General features: G+C 38.6%; 1 long non-coding RNA gene across 1 annotated transcript; it reads left to right on the plus strand.

Annotated features, from left to right (window-relative positions):
* Positions 1-207: 207 nt before the first annotated feature.
* Positions 208-15,652, plus strand: LOC133661759 (uncharacterized). Its single transcript, XR_009827989.1, has 3 exons — positions 208-1,672; positions 15,233-15,344; positions 15,624-15,652. It is a non-coding gene; the product is annotated as an uncharacterized LOC133661759 (long non-coding RNA).
* The last annotated feature ends 618 nt before the right edge of the window (positions 15,653-16,270 follow it).

Raw genomic sequence — 16,270 nt, forward strand, 5'->3', positions numbered from 1 at the left:
AAATGTTGCAAGTACATACAAATTATTTTGCAAATGCTGTGTACATGTCCTATGTTGTTGCACACCCTAGGCTCCTACGAATCTAGAATCTGTCTGATCTGGTCCATTGTCCCTCTTGTCCAAGTATTGAAGTTGAAGGTAACTACACTGCCTTACCTAAATACTAAAAGGGTATAAGACAGTACCGTAAGTGTTACATTACATTAGTTCCGCCTCTGATATTCAATCCGAAGCCAGAAAAGGGTCAGCGTTTACAGGCAGTGTGGAAGTTACTAAAGACAAGTTGATATTTTCTGTGGTCTCCCAGAAGATGCAGTTACAATATTCAAACGCAATTGATTCTTTTTGCCCTTTTCTACCAGGAAAATTTACATGTAGGCCTGGGCTAATCTCGGCTAAACTATTTTGCTCCCATGTCATAAAGGTCACGGTTGGCTGTACGTTGTTCCGAGTCATCTTCAGCGCCTGGCACACAGGGGACGTGAGAGACAGCAGGGGGAGGTGGGTTGGGTGAATCAATGCGTAGACGGCTATTAGGTAAGTGCAGCTGAAAGGGCAAATGTATTTAAGTGAGTCGCTGTTTCCATTACTTAAATGGAACATCAGCATCAGCAGGGCGGGATTGGCGGGCTGTGTTTCCAAGCGTCAACACCAACGACTTGACCCGAAAATATCATCAAGGTTGTTTGTTTTTTTCCCCTGATCTTTGAGTGCTGTGTAATCTCTTTTCTCAGCATGACAGGCCTCAGAGCCCAACCTCCAAATTTGACAAAGGTCACAAAAATATATGGGCAGTCGTGACTACCTGCCATCACCCTGGACGGGGAGGGCCTGTGTGACAACGCGCATCATGTAATTAAAACGACAAATACAAAGATGAACAGCAAATTTGTGGAAAACAGTGCTGCTGAAGCAAAGTGGAGACTGGATTAACGTTGAGAGCTAAAGCTTTCCATTTATACTCCATACCCAGCTCCATGGTTTTCTATCCAAAAAAAAAACCCAATCAGGATTATTGACATGTAAACAATCCAATGACGGTCCTTTCTAGGAAGTCAAGACTTCAATGCGATGTTAACAATATAAAGTTAGCATTTTTTGAAAAGTAATTTTGAATCAATTGTCCTGCTATAATGATTGACATGTAAACTGCCAACAACTGCAAAGCTGGCTAATTACAATCCTAGAAGTCTAGACCTTAAGCAACAGAAGACTTTTCAAGCAATCAATTAAATTGTGTTAGTGATAGACCGCTCCATGACTGCTTGACTGTTTAGGAAGGCAAAACTTAAAAAGTGGTATGACTGACTAAACTGAAGCCTTGCTTTGCCACTAAGTGACCGTGGCGGCCAGCCGTCTGAAGGCAGAGCGGTCCTGGGCGAAGGCAATGAGGGCCTGGTTGATCGTGGTCATCCGGGACGTCCACATCAATCCGGGGCGGCCACATGGACAGCGTCAGCTTGTGGGCGGCAAACGAACACATGCGGTGAGAACCTGTCTGGCCAGGACTGCGTCATCCATTCTGGCAACATGGCCAAGGAATTGCAGCCTTCCCCTCTTGGCGGTGGCGGTCCTAACCTGCCTTTTCATAAACTAAATCATTGGTGACATGGTGTAACTACCGGATACAGAAGATGTTCCAGAGCCAGGCCCTGTGGAATGCATCAACGTGGTGAGTAGTCGGTGTGGAAATTATTTTTTTGTTTTTTTAAAGACAAAGCTTTGTGTTAGTATTATTGGCTGTTGTCAACATTCTTTTTTTTCCTCATTGTGCTTTTTGCCGTTTTCCCTGTTTTTGCTGGTGTTTTTTATTTTATTTTTATTTTTAATTTTTTTGGTAATGTGCCAGGGCCAATGACAAACAAGTCACGGGCCACAGATGGTCCCTGTGGCACACTTTGTGTACTCCTGCTGTAAAAGCTAACTGTTTATGGCCACTATAGTCTTAGTACTGTAGTATATTTGTTCATTCTATGGTCACATATTGGACGTGAGTCACATGGTTGTCTTACATCAGCACCGGAAGTAGTAAAATCCGCTGTTCACAGGGTTTTTCCTGTGTGATAAAAAGGAGTTAAACGGGGAAGTCCTTCTTTAGCTCCCACCTTGTTTTGTCATATATTACTGCCTTTGTACATGTCAATGTGTATCAATCAATCAATCAAAGTTTACTTATATAGTCCTTAATCACAATTGTCTCAAAGGGCTATTTACTTTTGTATGTACAATAAATCAACACAAAATCCGCTTTGGAACATTGTTCAAGGACTCTAGTATTTGGCTTGTTAGTTCCTGTCAAAGGCGATTGATGATGGTCGTGGTTGAAGGAAGAGTTGTTTGATGTTGGATGCTAGAAAATGTCCGATGCAGTGCAAAAGTCAGCCTTAATGCATTGTTGCAGCACAATGATTTTTGTGCACATCATGCAACTCACGTTTGCGAGACGAGCTGGTTTTGTGTGCGGCCATGCTCGGGGGGTGTGGCCATGGTGTCAAGAGCGGCGGAATGTGTTCTTAAAAAGGGAGAAGGAGAGTCAGAGGCGAGCCAGCGTGGTCAGGGATAAAATGTGTGCCTGTTGGTGGGTCTGTTGGTCATATTAATACATTTAAAAAATATATATTTTCACGATTGACCAGTAGGCTCTCAAAGATCGACTGGTCGATTGCGATCAACGGGTTGGCAACCCCTGGTGTGAAGTATATCATTTCAATTATTTTTCAGTGATGACACATCACTTGTGCTGCTATATTGATTGACATGTAGACCACCCAATGACTGCAAAGGTGGGCAATGACAGTGCAGAAGATCAAGACTTAAAAACAGTCACTGTACTCAGATTGTCATGGTGTTCTGTTACAAATATTTTACGTAATTACTAGGACTGTGAATCTTTGGGTGTCCCACGATTCGATTCAATATCGATTCTTGGGGTCACGATTCGATTCAAAATCTTTTCTTTTTTTTTCAATTCAACACGATTCTTGATTCAAAAACGATTTTTTGCCGATTCAAAACGATTCTCTATGCATTCAATACATAGGATTTCAGCAGGATCTACCCCAAGCTGCTGACATGCAAGCAGAGTAGTAGATTTTTGTAAAAAGCTTTTATAATTGTAAAGGACAATGTTTTATCAACTGATTGCAATAATGTAAATTTGTTTTAACTATTAAATGAACCAAAAATATGACTTATTTTATCTTTGTGAAAATATTGGACACTGTGTGTTGTCAAGCTTATGAGATGCAATGCAAGTGTAAGCCACTGTGACACTATTGTTCATTTATTTTTATTTCTATAAATGTCTAATGATAATGTCAATGAGGGATTTTTAATCACTGCTATGTTGAAATTGTAACTAGTATTGATACTGATGTTGATAATATTCATTTTTGTTTCACTACTTTTGGTTTGTTCTGTGTCGTGTTTGTGTCTCCTCTCAATTGCTCTGTTTATTGCAGTTCTGAGTGTTGCTGGGTCGGGTTAGGTCATACTTGCCAACCTTGAGACCTCCAATATCGGGAGGTGGGGGGGGGGGGGGGGGGGCGTGGCTAAGGGCGTGGTTAAGAGGAGAGTATATTTACAGCTAGAATTCACCAAATCAAGTATTTCATATATATATATATATATATATATATATATATATATATATATATATATATATATATATATATATATATGTATATGTATATGTATGAAATACTTGGCTTTCAGTGAATTCTAGCTATATATATATATTTTTTTTTAATTTTTTTTAATTTTATTCTATTATACATATAAAAAAAAAACATACTTGAATTTCAGTGTTCTGCAGGCTATCCAGTAGATGGCAGTATTGTCCTGTTTAAGAGTGTCACAACATTGCTGTTTACGGCAGACGAACTGCTTTACGGTAGACTAAACGTGACTGCTGTTGTTGTGTGTTGTTACCGCACTGGGAGGACGTTAATGAAACTGCCTAACAATAAACCCACATAAGAAACCAAGAACTCTCTCTCCTTGTTGTGCACTCTACACTCTAAAAGCCGTAGATGTTATGACGTCATTGGGCAGGCAAGCTGTTTATATTGTGGGAAAGCGGACGTGAGAACGGCTGTCCCCACTCAGGTCCGCATTGAGCTGGAGGGGGCGTGGCCTCCAGCTCCGGCTGAATACCAGGAGTTTGTCGGGAGAAAATCTCTGCCGGGAGGTTGTCGGGAGAGGCGCTGAATACCGCTAAAAACGGGAGGGTTGGCAAGTACGGGTTAGGTTTTGGAATTGGATTGCATTGTTATGGCATTGCTGTGTATTGTTTTGTTGGATTGATTAATTGAAAAAAAAAAAAAAAAAGTTTTTTTAAATAAATAAAAAAATCGCTTTTTTAAAAATGAGAATCGATTCTGAATCGCACAACGTGAGAATCGCGATTCGAATTCGAATCGATTTTTTCACACACCCCCTAGTAATTACCTTTTAGTTGTGATTGACATGTAGATGCTCAATTACTGATCGATTGTAACGGTAAAAAAAAATCAAGTCACGTTGCTTTGACTGACTTGCAGACCGTCCAATCACTGCAGTGACTAAAAAACTGGACAATAATTATCCAGGAAGGGGAGACTTAAGGCTTAAATAGGGATGTCCGAAAATGTCAAAGGGTCCTTACGTTCCTGTCAAAACAAATTAAAACAGATTTTTTTAAGTGGTGAATCAATATCAATTGAAAAAAAGAAAGGCAGGGAGAGCTGCTGGAAGCGTGGGCGCGTGCAGCCTCTTGTTTCTTTTTTTTTTCTTCCTACCACGTCTTTGCCGGTCAGTCGGTTTCATCAGTGTGAACACTCTGCTCTGGAAGAAGACACCTGCTGTTTTCATCTTGTGATCAATCACTGGCTGTCGAGAAGGAGAATAACTATTGATCCGCACTCCCAGTAGGGATTTGCTGCTCTGTTCTACAGTATTGTTAGGAGTACCTCCTTATGAACATTCTGAATGGGATTTGTGCCATTCAAATCCAACGTGTTTGATTTCTGCTAACAGTGAGCTCAGAGAAGAAGGCGGAAAGTAAAGGCAGCCCTTAAAGTTGGTGTCTTCTCCCTGGTGTAATCGTAGCTGTCAACGGCTAATCATACTGTCAGCTACCATTACCTCAGCAGACTTAGGGTAGGCACTTAGCCACTGAGCCGATATATTTTTGGTGCCGATCAGTCTTAACAATAATATAAGGTCTGCCCAACATCGAAGGTCACCGGTGAAATGATAATAACAGTGATTAGAACAAAGCACGTTGCGCCATATGTCAAATAAAAGTCTTAATGCAGGCTTTCCACATCTGTAACTATATTGGCAATTTCTCCTTGTATTATGACATAAAATACAAGCACTTACATTCTTTCACACCAAGATACAAAATACTTAATGTTTACTGTACATTATTTGGTTATTATGTATCAACAGTTCAAAGCGGACAGGTCGAGGTCAAAGGTCTGGGTAACAGCGATCCCCAACACGTCGAACAAAAACAGTAAAATCTTTCTAAAATTTTAATCTGATCGTCTGATTGTGACTTTTTATTTTACTAGCTACGGCCGTGTGCGCTAGCTTGTATGACAAGCGATTTTAAAACTAGAAAGCCCTCTGCCAGGCCTAATGTCCCAATAGTAAAAAATCCTTAAAAAAACTTTTATTAAATCCAGACGGTGATCAGGTTTTACTTCAACAATGTATTCACTTATAAAATATAAACACTTTATTCCATTTGAAATTTCGTAAAAGTTTTTATCAAAATCCACCCATAATGTTTTGAGTAATTTTGCTACAGACTTACAAACCCCAGCGACTGCATGGATTCGGCATGTCTGTCCGGGGGGTGGGTTTGTTTTGTCCGTCTGTTGCTTCCACACAGGTTGCAAGAGGGTTCACTCTGCATCAATGTCAGAAGCTAGACACTTTTGTTCTATAGCAAAATGAGATCAAAGGAGTGAACTCTCTTGTCAGTCATCTGGTATTTTTGTTGTGTTGGTGGGGACGGGGCTGCAAGAATAAGCACACGCAAGTTCAGCCTTACACCATAAATGTAACCTACTCAGTGGCCTAGAGGTTAGTGTCCGCCCTGAGATCGGTAGGTTGTGAGTCATACCAAAGACTATAAAAATGGGACCCATTACCTCCCTGCTTGGCACTCAGCATCAAGGGTTGGAATTGGGGGTTAAATCATCAAAAATTATTCCCGGGCGCGGCCACAGCTGCTGCCCACTGCTCCCCTCACCTCCCAGGGGGTGGAACAAGGGGATGGGTCAAATGCAGAGGACAAATTTCACCACACCTAGTGTGTGTGTGACAACCATTGGTACTTTAACTTTAACTTTAATGTAAGGTCACATAGTAGAAATGATCATGAGCATACCCAAAATGTAATGACTTGTTCCATATTCAATTTCTGACATTGCATGAAAGTTTCATGAAAATCTGCCTATACCTTTTATGTAGTTATGTTGCTGACCAAACCCTCTCATGGCGTCATACGTAACACTAGTTTTAAATTGAATCCGGGGTAACTAACGCATAACACATAACATAACACATTGTTATGACAGCTGCTTGGAAGGCGAGACTACTTGTTTGAAGTTTGGTTGTACTTATTTTGTACATGTAGTTTAACCTCTTATGTCCTTGATTTTCTTGTCTGTGATGTCGCAAAAATCGTCAAAGAATAAGTCAAATGCAGAAAATGAGTTTTCATGAAACGTATAAAAAAAGTAAACTTAACAATGAATATGTTGTAAGAATACCGTTCTTCTAATTGTAATACTTAAATGGTAAATGGGTTATACTTGTATATCGCTTTTCTACCTTCAAGGTACTCAAAGTGTCATGATGTTTGGTTTAGTTATGTTCTGTTTGTTTTTGGACTCCTTGAGTTCCTGTTTTTGCACTTCCTGAGTTTGTTTAGTCACCATGGTTACTTATGATTTTCACCTGCCTTTTACGCTCACCTGTTGCTCATCAGAGACTCTATTTAAGCCTGCCTTTTCCGATCACTCGTCGTGGCTTCATTGTTTGCATTTCTTGGCTCCTAGTTTTGATTCCTGCGCTAAGTGATTATCTTAGCTTCACGTGTGTTAGGCACGCTTGCCTTTTTGTTGTTTTGCCTGTATGTTGGTAGTTTGGATGATTTGCAAAGATTAAATCATATCCTACCTTCACGCTGTCGTCCGGAGCCGTCAGTATTGCATTCCTGGAGAACGAACCGCAGCGAGCTGCACCCCCGATCGTGACACAAAGCACTTTGGACAATATTTCCACATTCACCCGTTCACACACACTGATGGCGGGAGCTGCCACGTAAGGCCCTCCTAGCCCATCAGGAGCAAGGTTGAAGTATCCCACTCAAGGACCGCACGGACGTGACTAGGATGGCGGAAGCTGGGGATCGAACCAGGAACCCTCAAGTTGCTGGCACGGCCGCTCGATTAACCAAGCCATTTCCTGTGTTTGGTGTCACCAAAAAAAATCCCCAAAAAATCGAACAAAAGCCAAAAACGCTCTTATGAGGCTTTGCAGGCATGCTTCCCTAAACATTTTGTCATGCGTACAATATCCGGGGTAAAAACATGCGTAACAATGCATTTTCTGTCCATATAACAGACATCTAACACAACACATAAACTACATTTATTCTTCATGTTATTACTACCATTGATAACGCTAAATAAAAGCTAACAACGCTAGAGCCTGTGATTGATGCTTTCACGACTGCAGCTCCATTAAACAAGCATCGATTGTCTCCAACGCCTGCCCTCTAATCCTCATGCGTAAAATAAATACAGCACCGATATTCCTTTTGCTTCTTTATCCTCCCCAGGGCGTAATCAATCCTCACTTTTGGCTCTAAAATAACCCTTTTCTGACCATTCAGCCATTTCTCACATCTCCTATTGATTCCCCTGATCTTTATTCTGCCGTTCACTGGTAATCATTCGTATTTACAGCACATGCAAAGCTCACAAAGTAGCGGAGTCCCCCTTCCTATTCAGCTCAATGCATTTTTACGGTTCTGCTGAGTTATTTTCCTCCTCTGCTGCATCCCTGACGTCCTGTTATGTGTTAGTCAGTCACATTGTCTTTTTCTGTATCCAATTTATCAGAAATATATGAAACCGTTGCTTGTAGTCGTGCTCAAGATGCGGCATTTTCTATAACAGACACAATTATGTATTTCAGTGGCGGAGCAAGTTAGAGCCGGGCGTCCTAAACCCATATAATAAAGCTCATCATAACATAATTTTACAAAATACATACTGCGTCATTCTGAAGTCCATCAAACGGCCATGATGTCGCAGCTATAACAAACCAAGAAAACAACAAAAACATAAGGCTTCGTGGCTCCTCACAATAAAGCAACACAAATTCAAAGCAGTTCAGCACCACAGATAGCGACCACATTGTTTTGTTATGATGTATGCTGCTAGGATAAATAAATGATAAATGGGTTACACTTGTATAGCGCTTTTCTACCTTCAAGGTACTCAAAGCGCTTTGACAGTATTTCCAGATTCACCCATTCACACACTGATGGCGGGAGCTGCCATGCAAGGCGCTAACCAGCAGCCATCAGGGGCAAGGGTGAAGTGTCTTGCCCAAGGACACAACGGACGTGACTAGGATGGTAGAAGGTGGAGATTGAACCCCAGTAACCAGCAACCCTTCGATTGCTGGCACGGCCACTCTACCAACTTTGCCACGCCGTCCCTAGAATAGGCTCCAGCCTATCCTCCTGTGACCCCTGGAGGGACAAGCAGTAGAAAATTGGATGGATGGATACTTCAACTAATGAGAGCACAGTTTGGCTAGTATCTTAGAGTTGAGTAAAACTGGCCCACATGTTCATGTATACAAAAACAAGTACTCTAGTAAATTGTATTATTCTCATTTTAGGAAACGTATAAATCTTATTTACGGCAGCTCTTAATTTCTATTTCAGCCAACTCTTTATTTTTATTCCTACTAAGTTATTATTGTCAGTTGTACAAATGTAAAGTTTGTAGTTAGTTAAACTTACTAATAAAAGTAGGCATAACAAACATCCATTTGTTTAATCAACTTTAATTTACGACTTGGCGCATCATAAACCATAAAAGTTGAATAAACTAGAAAATGCTTTGCAGCCGGTTGCTTAACTTTTTTAAGTTTATTCAAATAATGGTGAGTCGGGCTGCTCACCATTACTTGAAGGGCATACGACGAACCTTGTGTGCTGCAAACTCGTCAACAATGCTCTGTCTCTCCATTTTCTTTGCTCCCTCTCATTTTCAATTATAAACATGGCAAGTCCACTCAGTCTCTCCTGTCCCTTTGTGCTCCTCAAATGGTTTTTAATTGGTTTTGGGGAACTCAGAGGTTGCAACTTTGACGGGAAGAGTCAAAAATACAATGAGGGTGGTGCAAACCTCACTGAATATTGAAGTTGATGAGCATTTTAGCCAGACCCATCAGATTTTTTCCTTTGGTATCTGGTCCCTGAAAGAGGTTCTGAAACAAAGCAGCTGGCCAGGGAAGCTTGGGTCGATGTCCCGGCTGTAGTGCTCACTAAGCCACCGTGCAGCTTGGTGTGTAACTCCTGCTTGCATCAGGGTGAATTGCCTCGAACATATTCACAGTTCCATGTAAGCTGGTGAATCTTCGAGACAAGTGCTGAATGATAATGCCAAGACAAGCAATGAAAAGGTTCATCCGAAAGTGCTCTTTAAGTCAGTGAGGCGGCTGTCTTCAGAAAGTTCCTTAAAGTAACACTTACGGTAACTTTTCTGGCCATGTTTGTTTTAGACTGCGTTTGACTTCCCCATTTTGTAGAGAGTGGCACACCAAGCCTTGCTCCCTAAACTCCATCAAAACACTTATGGCGTTTTGCAGCAGAGAAGATGACTCTGAGGTAGCGTTTATACATTCAAGAAAAAAAAAAAGTTGTACAGCATCTCCACAATGTCATAGAGCTGCTTCACTCCAGGGACATTTTTAAAGGTGTCATTGAGAGCCAGGTTGAGATTATGAACATAACAGGCAAGGGGCTCCTTCTCTGTTATTCTTGCCTGTACACTTGAACACTGATATCCGTGGCCCCATCATAGCCCTGTCTGCTGCATTTTATTAGATTTATCACATTTTTCTCTACAGAGCCAAGGATTTGGTTTTCAAGCTCTGGCGCTGATGAGCCCACAGTCACTTCAAAACCCGAAAACCCTTCATTGATCTCTGCTCCTGGTGTATTTAGGAATGTTGTAGTAGTGAGGCGGGTAGTGCGGTGCAGCTTGACACGGGGTCAAAGCACAGGTGATGTTACCAAGGAGCTGCTCTTTAAAAAAAAAAAAAATAGACAGTGGCCTAGAAAAGATGTGGAGCAATATTTTGATGAATTTTGGTAAATACATTTAGTTAAATAACTATTTTTCACCCCGGTTTGTTTGTTAGCTTGGTTATTTGCCTTTAAGTTTAACAGAGATCACAGGTGTATTCAATTGTGTTGAAGTTTTTCATGTTTCAATCAATACTTGAAGTCTCAGCATAGATCAAAAATTGCATCTCTGCAAGTTTGACAAAGTTGTAATTTTTTTTTTGTGTGTGTGCTGAATCACATTCTAAATCAGACTCTAAATATGGATTTGTGTAAAAGTATTTGAAATTTAATCGTAGGCGAGAAATGTTGCTACTTTTTACACTTAAATAATAACTACTTGAGTCCATTGATTCCTTTAGGAAAAAGTAAAACTGTGCAATGTGGCTCAGATGGTCGATCAGCCGTGCCTGCAACTTGAAGGTTCCTGGTTCAAATCCAACTTCCGCCATCATCGTCATGGCTGTTGTGTCTTTGGGCAAGACACTTCACTCTTGCTCCTGATGGCTCATGGTTAGTGCCTTGCTTGGCAGCTTCCGTTATCAATGTGTGAATGTGTGAAAGTGAGGTATAATATAAAGCACTTTGGGTATCGTACAGGTATACTAAAGTGCTTTATAAATACAGACCGTTTACCGTTCATTATCCCTCCACACCTCGCACATTACAAACATTTTTTCTTTCTGTGAAACGATTATGCTGTATTTTAATCAAACTTGAGTTTGAATTGATGCGTGTTTTGTACTGTAACAAATTCATGTAAAGGAAATTGCTCAATAATTGTATTTTGTGCTAAATACATTTTTTAACATGATCAAAACTTATGTTTTGCGCGCCACCGAAGACAGTGAAAATATCTGATATTATATTCTTATCAATAACAGAGCAGGAATGGGCGAGAAATAAGTTGCGGTAAAATTTTATATAAACCAATAATGACTCAATAATGTCTATCGGTATTAGCATTAAAATTGAATTCTCCAATTAAATCTGTATTTTTTTGCAGATAATGATATTAATAAACTGTATACAACTTCACCATCATACGAAGGAGCAGCTTTCCAAATTAAATACCATCAAGCCATATTTAATTGAATGTATTTTGTTTATATATTTACAGACAGTCATAATTTTGTGTTACATTATTGTTTCTTTTGTTGATATCAGAGTCCGTTCTAGAAGCGCACAGTTTATGGCATCATCATATAATATGACATCATCATATAATATACAAAATACAGTACAATACAATTAATTTCAAAATCTACCCACCAAATACCCATCTACAACTTCATACCAACCTGCCAACAGGTTGACATTTATAAAGAAGGAATCTTTAAATCCACCAAATCAGTCTCGATATCCTATTATTCAAATTTGATGAAAAAGTTGCATCTTGAAGATTTGCGATAATCTCATCATACATACAGAGGACAAGACCAAAATATGTGACTAATGTGAATTCCTCAGCCATGAGGGGTGTGCTAAATATCCTAAGCATAACGTAGCAATACATTTTGCTTAAAAACGCTTTTTAAACATGTTTAAGGAATATGATTATTTTACAAAGCTATCAATCTCATTCCAGATCATCTGGCCTCTACAGGCTATACTAAAGCTTGTACACTTTAGATGACGATTTTTCCCTCTTAATAATGTTTACTTCAAGTGTTATGACTATGAGAAGTAGTGGTCTCTGGAATGAGATGGCAGAGTCTATAATTTAATCTGTATACCAAGCTATATATATTACAAGCACTGTGGAATTCTTATTTGCCAATTTATTCAAAGACTAACCATAGCCTCTGCGTCGTCTTACTTTTCCAGTCTTCTTTCGTTGATAGTAGGAAAACATATTATTTTAGTTGACAATTGGTCATTTCTAATGACTGATTTCTTAATAGAAAATGTTAGAAATAATTTCTAACTTTACACACACATATTTTTTTGTTTATTTTTTAGACGCATCCAGAATCATCACAGTAAAAAAAAAAAAAAGAAGCATAACCTGGCATAAGTTTCAAAGAAGCGCTGCTGCTGCATATACCAGTGTGCATAATAATGGAGCTGGAAAATATCGAAATTTCGGATATTGTTTTTTTTAATTTGTAAAATTTTTGACTCCACAATCAATTTTTGGGACATTTTTTTTAAAACTTTGCCCTTTAAAAACGTTTGTCGTAAAGTGCATTTGCAGTCAATGTTTATGAACGTCCATTAAAGGTGGACTTATAGTAACGATAAAAGTTAACGTCTATGAAGTGAAGAGAGGACAAAGCAATCATTAAAGTGCAAATGAGGAGCAACGTTGTAGGTCACAGAAGAGTGTCGTTAATTTATCGAGATTACATATTGTTGCTGTTTTTAATAACGCCTGGCGGCATCGGAAACTACTCCATGCCAGACATTGTGAAGCGCTATCAGGAGAAAGCAGACATGTGAAAAAAAAAATCAATGGCCTGTATTCTCCTACATCTTAAAAAAAAAACAACAGTTATAAAAGGATCCTCTAAAGGTTAACATTTGTTCTTTAGAGCCTGCGGGACGAAAGAATCGTTAAGATCTCTGGCATTTCATCCTTTATCGGAATGTGATGCAACGTGCCCTGACATTCCGGAGCATTTTCTGAAAAGCTAAACCGGCTTTTTTTTTTGTTTGTTTTGGTTATTGTCGCAGGATAACACAAACATGACTATACAGTATAGGATTGTTTCTTATACTGCAACAAAATGAATGTTTTGACATTGTACTGCCTCTTTTGTATCAGAGCACACATTGCAGATTTGTGGAAAATGGCACAATTAGAACATAAAAACGACAACATTACTGCTATTGTAATGTTTTTTGAACCCTCTTTTTTATTTATTTATTATGTTTTACATTTTATTACATCAACATTTTTACAGCCTCTTTTTGTACTAACCCGTACACTGCTGATTGTGGAGAAATGGCACTATTTAGTCACATTGCACAACAATTGCACAAAATTGTGTTATTATAACTTAGTAGCTTTTTTGTTTGTCTGTTTTAGTAGGATTACACAAATACAACATATAGGACTATTGTCAACATTGCAAATATTAGGAAGTTTTCTTGACAGAGCACATGCTGTCAATTGTGGAAAATGGCACAATATGTTCAAACAAAACAAAAATGGTAAAAGTACTGCTATTTTAATATTATTTGTAGCCTTTTTATTGTTTGTCAGCCAGCGTAAAGGATGTTTATGTAATATTGTTTATGCTGCACATTAGAGAAAATTTCGACATTTTTACGGCATCTCTCTTACAAAAAGCGCACGCTGTTGATTTGGAAAATGGCAAAATGTAGTCACATTCACGCAAAAACGTCAACATTTCTGCCATTGCAATGTTTTTAGTAGCCTGTATTGTATTTATTTGTCAGCAGGATTACACAACATGAGTAAGATCGATCAATACCGTATTACATATACCGATATATATATATATTAACTGTAAATGCTTATTTACGTTGAGTCCTATAGACAGCGTACCAATATCAACACAATATTTAAACTACTTCATTCTCCTCTTTTCTTACATACTATTATTTAGGGGAAAAAAACGTCAATAGTCAGAAACTACCATCTAAAAAAATACCCTTTCGTAAAAAGTAAAGGACCAACATCAGCATCGTGAATTAGGCAATTTTGTGAAATATTACAAATGTTTTGCAAATAATACGTGACTAGTAATTGTAAACCAGTGCCACAGTTGGCCATTGCTTGCATTTTAATGTTTTAAGGGCAAATACAAAAAAAACAGCAGTTATCGATGTGATATTAACCTCCCACCTCATGTTTTGTGCGTTTAACCACAAATAAAATGCACCACCATGGCTTTGTGTGCTCTGTCGAGAGTTGTTGTTGACAGAGCTATTAGTCTTTGAGATAGCACTAAATTCATCATAGTCACTGCTACTGGTTGACAAATTAATCATTTCATTACGTCGCCACGGGGGGTGTTGGGTTGTGAGGTCTGCAATACAAAAGAAAACAAAAGGCCGTATCCAACTTAACAACCTGAAAGCTTTTTCAATAGAGCCGCCATCATTTCAGTATTCTCTATCTAATAAGTCAGGCAGGTGATTCGTATCTGTTCAACAGCTAATGAAAGTCATTGTGTTGATTTCCATCACGTAATTCATCTACCGTGTCTGTGGTTCACACGCAGTGTACAAGGATTATTGTATTATCAAAGGCCTCAACATTAATACAACCAGTGATGTTTAGGCCGATTTTAAAAAGTAGGTACCGTACTTGTTGTTTTTATTATTTCTTATTAGTATGTTCCAAAAACAGGTCTTGACACAAATAGGGTTGGGTTTTGTTTTGTTTTGTTTGTTGTTTTAATGTGTTCTGTCAACCATTTAGTAAGTAATATTCCTGTTCTAAAAGGTTTGCCCTCACGTTTTAAACAGATTTGCTATGCAAAGGTTCAATCTGAGATACTTTCCCTTTTGCATAATTTTGTATTTAACTTTACTTGGAGTTTTATTCAGCTTTATTGTACAAGACATACAGTGACAAAAACAAAAAAAACTGTCTTCACTAAACTGTCAATAAGATTAAAGTGCAAATGAAAACACAGCTACACCATTTTGGTCATAATTTTTGCCCTTAGGAAACTTCTCAATGGCTTTACTGCCACAAGTGGTGGAAAAGTGTGCTACTCCCATATGGACCACAGCTGAGAAACTGATCATTTCTTGGTCGTTCGTGGCACCAACATTGGGCCACGGCCCTATGGTTAAGAAACACTGGTCTAGATATTATGTATTGGTCATGCTTTGGTGTAAATTTTGCGTGGATTTTGCTACACTAATATTTTTATCTGTTTTTTTTAGATGCAAATGAACCCCTCAGTGGCGCTCCACTGTACATTGTTGAAATATATATCTTGAAGACCAACATCACCGGATGTTGGATGGATATTTTACCCACATCTTTATTTATAAGGTAAGTCAAACACGCATAACCAAACGTTACATTAGCCCCCTATAGGTACACTATTGTCACAGAGACAACCTCTTTTAAACAAAATATACAGGACACTGATACTGTAAATTGTGACTTACAGCTTTCTCTTGTGATTCTTCAAATATGACCATAGTAATGTCGCAGTCTTCCAGTAACAGTTTAGAGACTAATCCAAATTTCGTACTGGTCCATGTTGACCAAACAGCCCTGCAAAAAATGTTGTGGACAAATAAACACGTACATATTTTTCTTTTGTAGACATCAGATCAGGCGGGAAGGCATGAGACAGGAGGCTCCAGGCTGCAGCCATACAGTCTAAGCTCATCTTTAAGCAGGTGAGGAGGCACCTGGTTGAGAGCATATACAAGAATGCCCATATAGGTATCCTAACACACTGTGAAGTTAAAAAAAAAAGAAAAGAAAAAAAAATTGCATTTAGAGCCATCCAAAACTGTGCAAATGCATGAACATTATCATTTTACACTTTGCCATTGAGTATCCAACATTGTAAAAACATTTATAAGTCAAAGGATAGTCATCAATAATTAAAGTCCCCTTTAATAGTAATAATGTGACAGCAACAATAATACCACCATACTGACACTGTAATACATATTTATTATCCAATCCAATCCACTTCATTTATACAGCACATTTAAAAAAAACTATAGAAGTTTCACAAAGTGCTGCACAGAAGTTGAGACATACATACTAGGAGAGGCAATAATATAAAACATTTAAGTATAAAAGACTAAATACATAAAATACATCAAAAAAAATAAAATAGACTAAAAGCAGACAACTCTCATGCTGGTCTAAAAGCCAAAGAGTAAAAATATGTTTTAAGATGTGATTTAAAACTCACTAAAGAGGGAGCCGTCCAAATAATATTATAACAGCAATGA

Source organism: Entelurus aequoreus, linkage group LG12 (genome assembly GCF_033978785.1).
Source record: "Entelurus aequoreus isolate RoL-2023_Sb linkage group LG12, RoL_Eaeq_v1.1, whole genome shotgun sequence".
NCBI classification, from domain to species: domain Eukaryota; kingdom Metazoa; phylum Chordata; class Actinopteri; order Syngnathiformes; family Syngnathidae; genus Entelurus; species Entelurus aequoreus.